This window comes from Dendroctonus ponderosae, unplaced genomic scaffold (genome assembly GCF_020466585.1).
Source record: "Dendroctonus ponderosae isolate FM_Combo_2020 unplaced genomic scaffold, Dpon_F_20191213v2 Dpon_F_20191213_1, whole genome shotgun sequence".
Taxonomy (NCBI): Eukaryota; Metazoa; Arthropoda; class Insecta; order Coleoptera; family Curculionidae; genus Dendroctonus; species Dendroctonus ponderosae.
The window spans coordinates 49,143,166-49,158,435 of NW_026017110.1; the positions used below are offsets into that span (position 1 = coordinate 49,143,166).

At 35.4% G+C, this 15,270-nt stretch overlaps 2 long non-coding RNA genes across 3 annotated transcripts in view; one reads left to right on the forward strand and one right to left on the reverse strand.

The window, feature by feature from the left end:
* Positions 1–9,359, forward strand: part of LOC109541383 — a 30,695-nt gene extending 21,336 nt beyond the window's left edge. The window contains exons 2-3 of one of the 2 annotated variants that reach the window (XR_007282396.1): positions 9,100–9,136; positions 9,189–9,359. This is a non-coding gene — a long non-coding RNA (uncharacterized LOC109541383). Of the gene's footprint in view, positions 1–9,099 lie in introns of both variants that reach the window. The other variant, XR_002172319.2, reaches the window with a different exon arrangement.
* A 2,401-nt stretch (positions 9,360–11,760) lies between these two features.
* Positions 11,761–13,049, reverse strand: LOC109541371. The gene is made up of 3 exons (XR_002172318.2): positions 12,815–13,049; positions 12,459–12,718; positions 11,761–12,230 (listed from the first exon to the last, which is right to left on the reverse strand). It is a non-coding gene; the product is annotated as an uncharacterized LOC109541371 (long non-coding RNA).
* Between the last annotated feature and the right edge of the window lie 2,221 nt (positions 13,050–15,270).

Here is a 15,270-nt window from a genome sequence, read left to right on the forward strand (position 1 = left end):
CTTTTTTTAATTTTTTTGTGCTTTTTAAAAATATTTTCATGCTTTTTTAGGCACTTTTTTTCCATTTTTTTGTGCTTTTTTATCCGGTCTTTACTGATAACTTTCCATAGTTTACACAGACCCCACAAGTGATTATTACGAGTCAAAGCACATTCGAGGTGACATTTAACACGTTTCTTCTTCGATTATTAATTTGACCCTCATCATGCACGCGCTGATTTCACTTGGAGCGACGCAAAAGCCGCAGGTAAAGAGAAAATTGATATGGCTGTTATTGACTGATTTCAAAGCGATTCAAGATACCGAAATCATTTCCTTTCAACTACAAAGATATCCCCCGAGAAAACGACCTTATTAGTGTCATATCGCATTAATATTGGGTTACTATCTCGAGACTGAAGGTGAATTTAATAACGTGTTTGTTTCAAGTGAGGCGAGCTTTGATCGCACCTGTAAAGAATAGGAGGAATGTGCTCGTAACTGCCACTTTCCCCCTTTATTTTTAAATAAATGATGGCACCAATCCTGCATAAGATTGGTAACTGGAAGGCGTTAGATCAGGACATATGGATATTTACGAGCCTAGTTATTAAACGGCTTTTTTATATTCATCATTTTAATGATAGGGCTGCTGATCTTTTAAAAACATGCCTTTTAGTGGCACGGAAGGGTTAAAATAATACGGCTTAACCTCCATAAATATCCGCTACTAAACGGCCAATTTAGCCTCGAGCTATAGTTAAAAATGATGCCGGAATTTGGTAATTTGACAATACTTAACAGATGGTTTCGGCTAAATTTGTTAGGCTTTTCCACAGGCTTTGTAAGCTGTTTATCGCATATTCCTAAAATAAAGGTTTGGTGAGTTGTTTTTCAAAATATTTATTTATTTGTATTCAAAGAGCGATTTATGGTGCTGTCCATGTATTGGAAAGGACGATTCATCCCACCCATTTTCTCATTTGCTTAGGTCTCCGAATTTTTAACTTGATAAATCGTGAAGTTCGTTTACAAACGCCACATCAGAAATGAGTTTCCGAGTTGTACTGATGTAAACTGCTACTTCAATTAATATTTTTCCTGATCTGTATATAATTTTTTCGATTTCAACGATTCATATAAGCCATCAATAATGTAAGTTAAGTAAATCATTGTCATTTAAGAAAAGAGTCATTAAAGAAATGTTAGGTAATTGAGACAAAAAGTTTCATTGTGGTGTACGGATGGGTTTTTCATCGAACCCGGGGATTTATCCAGATTGGCTTGACAATTTGCTGGCTGGGCGCACATCATCAATCAATTAGCGCGGCTTAGTGTACAAAAGGCCACAGTCTGGAAAAGTCACGAAAGTTGCATTCGGAGAAAAACAAACTGGAAAACCGAGAGCTCGAAAAACCTTCGTTGCCGACTATTACTTCAATGCAACCCCTATCTGCTGGCGAATTACGTTTGACAGAAGCGAATTTTTGAAAATTAGCCTGCAAAATTAATTACGAAAACAACGACGTGTGTAACTAAATTTCCTGAAAACTCCTGAAAACCTTGGTCGCACCTAAACCTATATATTTCATACAATAGTGCTTGCTCTATCTGATGGATGGTAGAATGGACTAAGGAAAAAGACAAAATTGAAAAGCAAATTTTGAAAATTTGTGAAAAATTGTATCCATTTTATAGAACAACATTTGCTACTTTTTAAGTGCAAGTTGGAAGCGAATCTCGTTTGAAAATAATGAATTGTTGAAAAATACTTGCAAAAAAACCGTTTGTAACTAAAGTTTAAACATTCTTAAAAAATACTCTAAATGATGTTCGCAAATAAGTTCTTTGATTTATTATAATAAAGAGACATTTACTCTATTTCACAGTTAAAAGTTCGAGTTGCTGGAAAAACGTGTTTCTGAGAAATTAATTTTTGAAAAATAGCCTTCAAAATTGATTGCATAAAAACGACGTTTGGAACCAAGATTTGGAAATTTCTAAGAAATCACTCAAAAACCTGGTCGCCAACTGAATTTTTCCATTTCATTGAACAGTATTCGCTCTATCTCATGGATGAACGTGTGAGTTGCTAGCAAATTTCGTTTGAGCGGAATTAATTAAAACAAAAACGATGCAAAATCGATTGCAGTAAAAAACGCCGGTGGTATTCAAAGTTTGAAAATTCTCAAAAAATTACCCCAAACGCTTGTCACATTTAAACTATTTGATTTAATAGAGTGATAATCGTTCGATTTCATAGGTAAAAGCGCGAGTTGCTAGAAGATACTGTTGGTGAGAAATACATTTTTGAAAAATGACCTGCAAAATCGATTCCAGAAGAAATGTTGTAGATAAGTTCTATATTGTTGAGGCGGATTCATTTTTACAAACTTCTTTTTGGGTATTTTGCCTCAAAAATTTTTATTATTTTTTGATTACTTTTTGATAAATAATTCGTTCTTATTGCGAAATAGGAGCACTATTTATTAATCTGTAATAAAAGACGTGAGGAAATTCTGTCTTTTTTAAAGACAAAAATTTTTGAGGCGAAATACCCAAAAAGAAGTTTGTAAGAAGAAATGTTGTTTGCAACCAAGAATTGAAACTTTCTAAGAAAACACTCAAAAAGCTGGACGCAACTAACCCTTTACATTTCATTGAACAAAATTCGCTCTATCGCATGGATGAAAGTGTAAGTTGCTAACAAATTTCGTTTGAGCCAGATTACTAAAAATGAACAGTCTGCAAAATGCATTGCAGCAAAAAACGCCGGTGGTATCCAAAGTTCGAAAATTCGCAAAAAATTACTCCAAACGCTGTTCACAATTAAACTATTCGTGTTCATAGAGGGATAATCGTCCTGTTTCATAGGTAGAAGCGCGAGATGCTAGTAAAATTTAGTTGTGAGCAATGAATTTTTGAAAGTTGAAAATGAATTGCGCAAAAAAAACGTCGTTGGTCACAAAATTTTAAAAATTCGTAAAAAATATCTGAAAAACTTCGCCGCAATTAAACTGATATATTTTACAGAATGAGCTTTGTTCTATAACTTTGTTTGTATTGTCTATTTGTTCTGCTGTTTTATCTGATTTGTTCTATTAATGAATTAATAAGTGTTTAGTCGATTTTCTCGAAACCAGCTGAAAAGCCCTGTGAATAATTTAATAGGCGAATGCACCAGTTACATTAGGCAACTTTGCGCTTAGGAAACTGAGACTTGCAAGAACATAACATTAACAAGAGAGTATGTGTGGAAAGCTCCTGCACTCACAAAACCGATCCTGGAACTTATTTCGATCTCGAATACTGCGGTGCGGATTTTCCAGCGGATTTAACTTTATGGGCCCTGAGCTGAAGTTTTGGTGCTCAAAGAAACTTGTGTATTTTAAGATTCTTGCTTGCGCTTTACTGCAAGCGATAATCAGCATGCCACATTACATTCGAAACATATTAAAGTCCAAAATTGGGAATAATGATTCGAGGAATAGATTTTCTCGCGTTTGTTCATGTTTATCAGCGAACTGAAAAGAGACTGAGGAATAAACTATTACTCAACTGAAAACTTCTTATTTTCTATGGGTATAGTTTTTGTAATAATTTTCACATATTATGACGGTATCATCGGCAAATTTCAGTGACATGATCGGTTTGCATCTGATCTGGTCCCAGGCTGGATCTAAAAAATCCAACTTGATTTTTCATTCTCTAATCTTTACTACTTACTTTACTCTAAGATTTACTTAGAAGTTTGGAGTCAGTAATGTAACTGTGTAATTTTTTTCGTAGTGCTCTTTCAAATCTAATTGTCTAAAGAGATCATTTTGTTTTTCTATCGCGTTCAGCCTTCTGTTTGCCACGTTTTGAACAGTTTCGCTCGCAACTTTTTGCTTCTGATCGGTTTTAGCCAAATCCTCTTGTTATTTTTCCTGTGTTCTATTTCCAAGTGTTTTCTGTGAGTTCAACATTGATTTGGTAGACAACCTCTATGTTCTCTTTAGAGGTTTCTTTCTGTAATTCGTTGTTCTTTGCTCGCATTGGCTACTCGTGCATTAAAATCTTCATCTAGAAGAATCTCGTCTGTTTTTGAAGTCTTATTTCGGATAATTTCGTGTTTGGACTGTTTGGTCTGGACGAAATAAAAATGGCTCAGGAAAATCGATGTTGAGAGGACATACTTTTGCAACATCATGCTTTTGATTCTGTAAAACTCTGCAACTTTTAACAAAGTTGTGTAGGTAGTTGTAAACAGTATTTTTGCTTTCATAGAAAGCGTCAACCCAAATCAGTTTCACTTGATTTCGCTCTGACTTTTATTACTTTACGTGCTTTCAATGTTTCTCAGCGATTGAGCGGAAATGCGTTATTTCCTCTTGTCATAAAAATCGGGGAGTTTAAGATACCTTCTAATCTAAATCGTTTTTTTACACACTGAAACGTTGATATCGTTGCTGTGAAATGCGTCATTTCCATTTTACGACGATTTTCTGCTTGTGCAGACTTTCAAATAGCGTAAGTAAACTTTACTTGTTCAGCCAGCATGTTTTGTAGGTGAGGGCACACAAACAAAAGCGTTTCAGCTTATATAAGTGTTAATAGTGTTGAGGCCAAAATGATTTTTGACCTGAATTTTGCAGAATGGGGATCTAGCAAAGTCCATGGAATGGCGTTAAACTAAACTGTAATCTCCAGTTATAACTTTATTTTCACTGCGTATTAGTTCGTTGAGCAATACAGTAAATTGAACGCAGGTGCAGCTAACGGAAGGTCCAAGCGTTATCGAAACGGTGATTATTAGAGGAAATGTGTTTTATTTTCGCGGATTAAACCCAAGTCGGCTACAATATATTTTTGATTGCAGAAAGATTTGTTCCCGCGCAGTCAGTATGTGGGGATTTTTGTCCCTTTTGTCCCAAATCCGGGCATTTCCTGGTTTCTATCGAAACTACGTGATGTGCCGTCACTGTAATCCACAGCAAATTGTGCGCTTCTTTACAACTTCTCTTCCATTAAGCGTTAAATTCATCGGGGGATGTTAGATGGTACACCACCTTAAGCGTTGCAAATTATCCATACCGTGATAATTAAACATTCTAATCCCCTTAAGGGATCCCGTTTATTCCGCAATGCACGTATCGCTAATTTTCCTGAACATGCATACAGTTGTATGTAAATAAACTCCTAATGCTTGCGTAATATAGTTTAACGGGCTCAAAACAAGGTAAATATTTTGAAATAGACACGCCCCTTTTGTTCGCATCGTAAGGACTCTTTGTTTGCCAGTAACGTAATATAAGATATAATTGAAGCAAATATTTGAGAATTTTAGATACACCTGTAGTTGAGCTTGGTAATAGGAGGAAATTTCCTGGATATTTGGGCATAAAATCCTGCCGTATTTTACATGACTTCATTTGCAAGCGTTCAAGTTGCAGATTCACTCGTGATGTTTTGACTCCCTAACTTACCTGGAGAGTATCTGGCATAGTCAAGGCAAACGGCAATAAAATTGAGCATATTTAAACGCAATTTTTTAACTTGATTACATATAAGTAAATAAAATGACAAGAAAGACAAAAAATGCAGGCTTGGGACACTTTCGACCAGGCAGGCTGTGGCTCTATTAAAAATATATTTTTGTACTGATACACTCCATATCACGCCCAGAAATTTGCAAAACTGAACTCCTCCAAAACATTTGCCCCAGAAGAAGGGCATGAAAATGTTTTTGCTTATTTACCAAGGGGCTGCTACAGATTAATTTTCACGTGTTATCTTTTCGCTGAGATTCTGGGCTCATAAATATTTATTCGCAATCAGCCGCAAAGAAAACCGCACAACCTGGCCCCCGATGCCGCCGGGCAATAAATTATCATTAAATTATTTTTGTGTGTTTGTTAAACCCTTGCTGCTTTGATGTATTTATTTCGAAGACTGAAATTCCACAATTGTGGCACTCATAGTTGCAATTATATGAGCATTTTCGCTAGAGAGGCGCGTTTCCGTCGAATGCGGTTTTAAAACCAACCCGAACGAAAAACACGAAAATAAACTGCTTTCGGGGGGGCGCAAATGGAAGTAAAACGCATATAAAGTGAAAATTGTTGTTCCTTGCTGCGACACACTTACGACGCAACCATTGTGTCTCGTCGCACAGTTGTCAATATTCATTTATCAAGAAAATGGCTCTATAAAGCCAGATACGACTCAAAATCGTTGAGATATAACTGATGGAGGAACGGGAAAATACTGTTTTATTTTGTCAGGAAACTAAACGAAAAAAACATATTTTCAGGCTTGAAAACAAGAAGATTTCTGTCAGGGCGGCCCCATCTTGACCGCAGAAAGATTAAAACTTTGATCAAGAGAACAGGACAGTAGTTAAACACTCGATACATATTTTTGCCTATCTTATAACTCAATGTCATTTAATAATATGGATATGATTCGATTGAAAAAATATTCACAATAAAAGTTAGGGAATATTTGACATTCTCCATTCTGCTTGTAGCTTTTGCATCAAACTTAATTAAGAATTTTCATTGCAATTATCCTCCGGCATTTATAAGTTTTAAACTGTAAAGCCCATTGATTAAGTTCTATTTTTTTTCTCATTCGGTAGAGAGTTCGATTTTTAGGCAACTAATGCCGGATTTCAGTGTTACATACCAAACGAATACCAATAAACAAACCAAACGAAAAATTGGTTATTAATGTAGAAAGGAAGTTTCTGGAGGAAAGAAGCAAAAGTTGATCACTGAGAAAATATCGATCAGTATATACATATAATAATATATAAAATAAAATCGCTTAGAAACGAAATGGGCACAACCCTCTGAGAAATAAGACTTTTGACGAAAATTGACTGAAAAAAAACAGTCACTAGAAGAATCGATTGAAATTTTCTTGAAAATTCCAGAATCATCCGACTGGCGAAATGAAAAAGTTCATAGAAAATCTTCCAAGTTCTTGAAACAAGTTTTGCTGCTTTTTTCGCTTCCTGACAAAGCACAATTGCAGATAAAATAATATTGTCGGGGCAGAAAGACCAATTGGGTCGATAGCCCTTTTCTATAGGAAATAAAGATTATTTATATATATAATATTGTCTTTATTGCAATATATATGAACATTTCCCATTGAGTAAACTCAAAACTCTAGAGTTTTCTCCCGGTTTTTCTCGAACAATTCCAGTTTATTTGGCGCTTGCTGGTCTCCTACTCTGGCAACTCTTTGTCGATTACCATTTTCACTTGATGGAGCCGATACTTCTGCCAAATTCAATGGCTTGTAAGGGCAGACACGCCGCAACTCGAATAGTTCATAAGAAAGTCGGGCCATGTTCTGATCCATTTCATTGTCAATGTGTTGAAATTTATCTGAAGAAAGGCAATTTGGAAAAAAGAGGACTCCTAGTTTGTTCGGATGTGCGCAAATATGAGCCCAAAGTGTCCCAAAAAGCCCAAACTTGAACTTGATTGGAGATCCCAGCACGATAAAACCAGAACTGATCTGATTTGATCTGAGGCCAGATATTATAAGCAAATGATTGAACTTTCCATGATATTCACTGAAATAGTTTTCAGTGAAAACAGAGTCGAAAAGTCGCAGATACTTTACGTTCGCTCGCAAAATTATTTATGGGTTACCATAAAACAAGCTTCGTTGGCGAAATCGGCATTATTCATCAGCTGTTGTTTGTTTCCCATAAAACTCCGGATTGAGAGCAGACTATTCGGAAAGTTTGGGTAGATTATGTAACTAAACCGGGCGGAAGATCAATTGGAAACTTTCAGTGGGACATATTTTGCATTAAAAAGCACTACGAGGCGAAATGCTGAAAACAGTCGTTAAGCTGGGATTAATTGTTCAATTGTTGCATCATTTTGAAGCCTACGAATTGGAAGTATGGAGGGGTATTCTTTCGTTCGATTCGTCGGAATGACTCCTTCAGATCTCGCCAATTTTGTAGAGTTTTGGAATATTACTTGAAATATAATTTCCGCATTTTTTTCTTTTGGCGCCAACAAAGCCTTCTCGCATCGTAATAAAATATTCATCTGTTTGGGGAGTTTAAAATTTTGTTCTTACATTGCGACAATCTGTGCCTCGTTGTTTGCCAACGAGTTTAAATAATTTGATTGTCATTTACATTCGTTTCTTGCTTTTTGCAGCTTTATTTAAGCTCTTTCATTGTCGATTGTAAAAAATAATTTTTTCACTGTTAGAATCGCGTTTCAAACACCGACATTCGAGCGAACAATGTGTATTTTGACACCAGATACTTGGGTTTATGTTCGATTTTCCGGCTACAGCATTTAATTCCTGGCATTTCCGGGCTGGGAAAGCTGATTCAGGTATGCTTATTCAATGGATCGCTCTTGGGAAAATGTTATCTTTCTGGTAAAAGCCGGACTTTTAACAAATTGTTTCCGGATCAAGCCAACTGCCAGTTAATGGAAATGGTGCCAAAAAACATAGACCTAATTCGAACTGAAATGTATATATTTTTTTATTATCGTCATCAAGGACCGAGTGGGTATATATTTTGCGGATTTGGAGATGCTAAAAACCGGCCGGCTATTTCATTTTATGTGGGTTTTCTGACCTCCGACATGGGTAAAATAGTGAAATTTACGGACTGTGCGGAAACATCTAATTCTTTACACACTCTCTGCGACTTTTGGTGTTTATGGCCTATATTTCTCCCTGATAAAACGTGTTTATGAGACTTGGGAAAAACCTTTGTATAATACCATGTGCCGGAAAAATCGGCTGGATCTTTTTAATGTAACGCCAGCTTTGAGTAAATGTCTGACATCGAACTGCACCGTACCAGAATTTTCACAATAAACACGTTTGATTTAATGGACAATATTGACTGGTTTAATACATATTTGGCTTCAATTCCATATATTTAGAATTCGGCAAGAACACTCAATTTATTATTCAGAGATGATTGATTCACTGACTCTTTTTCGGTGTCTTTTAGCAGAATTGCTACTGAAACATTAAGAAAATTTTTCCAAACAAATTTCCTTGCTGACTGGAAATCAGATTTTTCACTAGTTTATATAAATTTAGCCTTGTTAGGCTATTTATGAATATGTTCTTTTTCAGGCATCTCCAGAGAACGACATCAGATTTCTTTTTCAACGTACGTAAGTTTAAGAAATTAATTTCTTTACTAATTTATCTCTGTGTGGTAGCTCTTGATTACCGACCTTTTGATGAAGAATTCCTTCTTTCGATGCACAAAAACCCTACAAAGAGCTTTTCAACACACGGATCTCCTTGAATGCAGAGCCTTTAACATTTTTAATGGGTAAAATTTTTTCTCCAAAATGAACATTACTCATAATTAAAGCGCTTGAAAATAAGTTGAAGTCCTTTACCGTAACGATCACAACAGCAAGGCAAATATCCCCTATTGATAAAGGAAAAGAACGCTAATAAAGCTGGGAGACACATTTTTCAGGTCGGCCCTTTTTCTGTTTTGGGGCTGGGGAGTTCTGTAAGTGTGAGCTCTTAAAATCAGAATGGGGGAGCTTTTCTGAATTTTAATCGCTCCGAATTCCCGATGATTCGATCCCGTGACCCAACTCCTCGCTAAGTGACATCACTTTATGCATTAGAAATTATTCGGATTGACGGTTCCAAAAGGGGGCTGCAAAATCGACGGAAACGGAAGATTTACTTTTCTTCAGCTCGATTATTAAATGGAATTATCCCAGCTGCTCTCTTTGAATGCGACTGCCGTTAATGAAAAATCGTCAAAGAAATCAGTTTTTGCACGTTGAGAATTTTCATGTTTTTGTTCCTTCTTCTTAGAAGTTTCCTAGAGCGAAGCTGGCGCTTCAGGCAGAATATAAAATTGAAATAATCACACTAACACGCCCTAACGGATATCGTTATCTTCAGCCATGTTTTTTTTAATTTTAATAATGTTTATGCGATTAGGAGAGTACGCACGTAAACTCTGCTTTAATATTTACCGAGATTCTCGGCGCATACAGCAATGTTTGCAATTTGCAAACTCAATTTTAATAAACGACTTTAAAGTCCGCAGACAAATCCCCTTAAAAAGTGTTTCATGAAAGGGGACCGACCGATGCGAACCGAGCAACTTTCCTAAGGTAATTTGTTCGAGCAGAACGTCGCTTTTGATCTGCGACCAAAACAGTTTCGAAAAATCTATGGATAATTTGCCAGTATTTCCACGTTACGCAAGTGTTGATGTTGCAATTTTGCAGTTTGAGAGTCATTTTATCACGTTACAGAATGGAGTTGTATACATGAAAACCGGTTCTAGAGTTACGGCAAAGCACTCGCATTTCCAACACCTGACATTTTACACCCCATCAGATTTAATTTAAAGTTTGAAGAGAGCACTATTATATAGAAAGCCCGCTCAGTTCAATCATCGACTAAATTTTGGCTTGTATTTGCGAAAGGCATAATTACTTCTGATTCAGGATATGTTGCCAGCTTCTAGAGGAAACAATAGAGACGCTTAAGGAACTGTAATAGTTTCTGTTTAAGATCGTTTAGCTCCGGAGCATGCTTTCCTTGAATAACTCGAATGGAGCAAAATAAATACTGATTGTGAAAAAAATTAAGATGCTGAGACGGTTATTTTCTATTAATTTACCAAAATCATCTACAAATGTAGGTATATTTATATCTTTTTTTTGTAACTGAATAACATGAAACATTTTTTCTATTTGATCTAACTTGCCTGCTCACAAGAGATCCTAAAACTTGCCGGGTTCATCGAATTAACAGTTTATTTTTAGCTTGTAATATATTAGTACTTTTTGCCTTTGTCCCACGCAGTGTATTACGTGAAAACTAATTTTATATAATTGGACAGCAAACATACCGCCGCATTTATTGACTTGTGTATTTGGCGTTTTATTTTAATAATTAATGTAATAGATTTGATTCAATGAGTTCGTTTTATAAGCCGGGCATTACGCATCAGATTACATAGCTGTGCCGATGCAAAAGCACATTGGATTTCGTTTTTGAATAAAATATAATTTGAATTGGTTTTTCTGCTACTGCAATCCCAGTTTCATGGGGAAAGTATAAATATTTTTTTTTGGTTGTTGCATTAGAGGCAGTAAACTGATATACCTGAATTTACCGATATGCAGTTAGCTTAAAATGGGCATGAAAATATTTTTGGAATTTGCGCTGTTCCAAATAAAACATGCCCAGCTTATTGCAATAACGACGGCATATAATTTCAATCGAAAACTGGATATGTATAGACATCTAAATACCATTTCAGTCGAAACATCCGATAAAAATCTGGATGCCCCAAATGTGCATCAATAACGATAAAAATTATATTAAACATTCAATGAATATTCACAATTTCTGTCATTCTTTGCTGCATAACCAGTTGACCCTAATTATAAATTAAAATGAGTCCAGCCCGAACAATGCCAAAATATATGCTCGAAAAATCACAAAACTCCGATGTATAAAATATTATGCGATCTGCTATCAGAATTTATTTGGCTGGTTTCGACCGCATACATTTCCGATTTTGTTCAATCTCGAATTAAAAAGTTATTTAATACAAATGGACCAGTCTTGTGACCCGTACCGAATTGTCAGTTCACTGTAAAATATAGTTTTAATAAATATTTAATTCTGATAAATTATTTAAATTAAACGGATGAAGTTTTGCACCAAATTGAAAAGTTGAAATTATGCAAATAAATTACAAATCTGGGCAGTGAAAAGCGCGTTTTTTTGCTTTTTAATTACATTTACTTTGCGGTTGCAATTTAAAGTAATTTGGTGGAGAAAAGACCATAAAACCCACTCAAAATTAAAGGCAAACAAAACCTTATCGTTATGGCCGAAAATGGAGCCAGAAACAAAACAATGAACTCCGCGGAAAGATAGGCATCAAAATTAAAATTTATTATAAGCAATTTTTTTGCAGGAAAAGTGCTAATTGTGGCATTTTCGGGTGAAGCAAAAATACGCTAAAATAAGGGTTAAATGCCCGGAATAAACTGTTTAAACTGATACATGCTTTGATTTGATGCTCGAGAAAAAGTGCAAAATGACGAAACTTCAGTAACCAGACCTTAACTATTTTTTTTTCGGCATGTGAACTCAATTTAATAAAAGGAAAATAACTTCCAAACAGTCCAAAAACTCTTCTTTATCTGTATAATCTCGCAGCTTCACAGATTAGCCTGTTTCTTCCCAAGTTGCTCGAGTGTTGCCTAAAATGAGGGAAACTTTTAAAATAAATTAAAATTTAAGATTTCGTCGATAAGTAATATCATTAAGTTTTTTGTTACAACAATGGCAAAACCTTTTTTTTAATTTATAATCCTACTTGAAAATTGAAATGTTTAAGATTTTCAGCTGATTTATTACACTTATCTTGTGTTTAGGATGTTCAAAAGTTTTTCTAAATATTTTCTTCTTCATTACTTCTTGATATGTACCTTGAACGCATCATCTTGTCTTGACAACGTTTTACCTTCAATTAGTGACTCCAATTGGAGTCAGTCCCAAGAGTTTTCCTCTCAAACATGGATTTTGTGATTTTCTTTGTTTCTTCCCAAAATAAATCCAGACAAAATAGTCTTCAATGTTTCCACTTTTTACTCAGAAGTTAATTGTGTCTGTTTACTATCGACGTAAGATGTAAGCTCTTGTCTTTTCTCTGTTGTTCCTTCGAGGTTTCAGTAATCAGCACATCGTTCTATGTCCAGATCAGGTGTTTGAAAGAATGGCAACAAAAGTTACAAAATTATGTGGCAAATTAAAGAAAAGAAAATTGCATTTTTGGGGGATTTACCTGGGGTTAGTTTTCTTTGGGTCAAGTTTCAGGTTCAAAACCGTTTTGTTCTTGAAAACTTTCACAATTCACCAAAACCACAAAACTATCACTTAATCATGCCACGAAAGGTGAATTCATGGCTTTCATAAAATCAATTTCAAGCTATCAGTTGTTAAATTCGTCCCAGTGGCACAAAATTAGCAAATGGCAAAACGCATTGAAATAAAGCTGCGAGCTGTATGAAAATATGACAATCGTCGGCGGGATTATGCAAAAACGGTGCTGAATATTCTATATTTATGTCAACTAACAATAAATTGTTTTGGGGGTGTTTGGTTTAAACGTTCGTTGCCATTGTGCTTTGGCATTTTGATACAGCGAAACGAGAAAATTAAATTTTATATCCGAGCGCCCAATTGAGCTGGCTGATTTATTCCCATGTGGCGCGGTATACAGATTTTCAAATAGTATTTCAACAAGTTTTATTTCATAGTACTTTGTGTACGGACAATTTGAGCAGCTTATAATAGGTATAGATTTTCCGGGGTTTTTAAGGGTGTTTATTTAGTGAACATGACGGGAAATACTGATCAAAATTGACTAAAAATGTCATCATAGGTTGAGTTACACAAACATATTCCTCTTCTATTAAAGTCATCCTTCTATACCGAGTGTGTTGGCTGTTTGTTTCGCCATGGCTACTGCTTCCAAAGCCTAACACATCATTTAAAAGTGTTGAGGATTATTTATAAGGATTGTGATTTAAAGCAGTGAGAAGTAGATAGTTTATTGAAGAAAGTTCATTTCGTTTGCTTTTGGCTTGTTCCACCAATGTCAATTTTTTCCTTTGTTCTCATCAACAGTTTCCTCATTTTCCACTACCCTGCACGATTCAGTCAGAACAACATGAGTGAGGAAATTTGAATAATTTTGACTCAGAAAGCGAAATTTGAAAATTCATTGATTTATTTTGTTCATTTTACTGCTTTTATGACTTAATGGTTTGAGTACTAAACATTAATTTCTGCTCTGTGAATCGCATTGAATTTAACACCTATGCGTGTATATCACATTGTTAGTCCATTACGGCTGCTCATGTGCAATAATTAACCCTCCTCGCGTAATTCATGATTACAGTTCTGCCTTGAAACATATGTTTAATTAACAGGAAATTCATCCGATTCGAAATATTCCTCTTTAGCATCAGGTTCTGCCCAATCGAATTATTATTTGCTGATGCCTAGTCAAGTGCATTCTGAAAATCGTGCCTCAAATCAGAAGCTGAAAGTTTCCTTTCGTGTATTCACGGAATTTTCGGTGATCTTGAATTGGTGGTGGTTAACAGAGAAAACCCTTTTTCAAGATTAATTAGAATTAATTCAGAGCCTCAGACAGTCGGTATTAAAGTGGCTTGAAAGTTTTTCCAGAAACGTTTAGTTAACCAAACCATCAGCTAAAGCCTCAGTCAACCAGGCAATTAAATTTTTCTTTTTGTTTCTGCAATTACTTCCACTTATTGTCAGTGTGCATATTTTGAGGAAAATTCCGAGATTTATCATCCAAGTATCGTTTTCTATAAAAACCATTTATTTTACGACCGATATACCGCAAATTTGAGGTTAGTTTTTAAGGTGTGCCTCAGTCGTTCAAATTTTCTACAGCATATACTCTGGATATCCGAGGTGTGGTTGACTGCAAGAAAGTTAATTATTTTTACTTTTTTTAAATTTTAAGTGAAAGCTGATTGTTGAAGTCATACCAAAAGCAATAGAGGAAATAAAATTAATTAAAAAATTAAAACCGTTTTGAGTTCGATGAAAACAAGCAAATAAATATATTAAAATGGTTTAAAGATTTCTGTGGTTCAATCAGCTTTGTTCACTATAAAACTTTCCTTGAAGATCCATCTGTGATATTAGAACAAGTAATTTTTTTTCATATAATAAAAGGTGTAGAACACCCTGATTTGGCATTCTATTCCTTGCATATTTGTGTTTGCGACAACAGAATTGAAAACAAACTACAGTCATCCTCACCGTAATGATTAGAGACTCGGTGAAGTGCACAACAGTTCTGAAAGGCGTAGAGTTCAAAGAAGACATGTTTTCTCGTAATTATGATTTCGCGGCTCTAATGAGGAAATTAGGCAAAGGTAGCGTGTAACTAGACTTTAATTAGTTTCGCGATAACTGACTCACCCCTTTGGTAATTTATATTGGGGGGCTGCCCCAGTTTACTATGTAGGTGACTCTGTGTTGATGCATGCGGGAAATAACGCGCTCGGAATAATCACGCTTAACAATGAAGTTTTTTCATTATAAAATAAGCTCGCCGCTACTGGATGCGTGTAAATCATACCAAGAACCTCATACATCACGTCCATAGTGCTTTAGATGAATGAACGGGTTACAACAATGAGCCCGATGGCATGTGTCCGGCCCTCTGAGCTCCAATGGGTTTTTAATCGGTGCGAG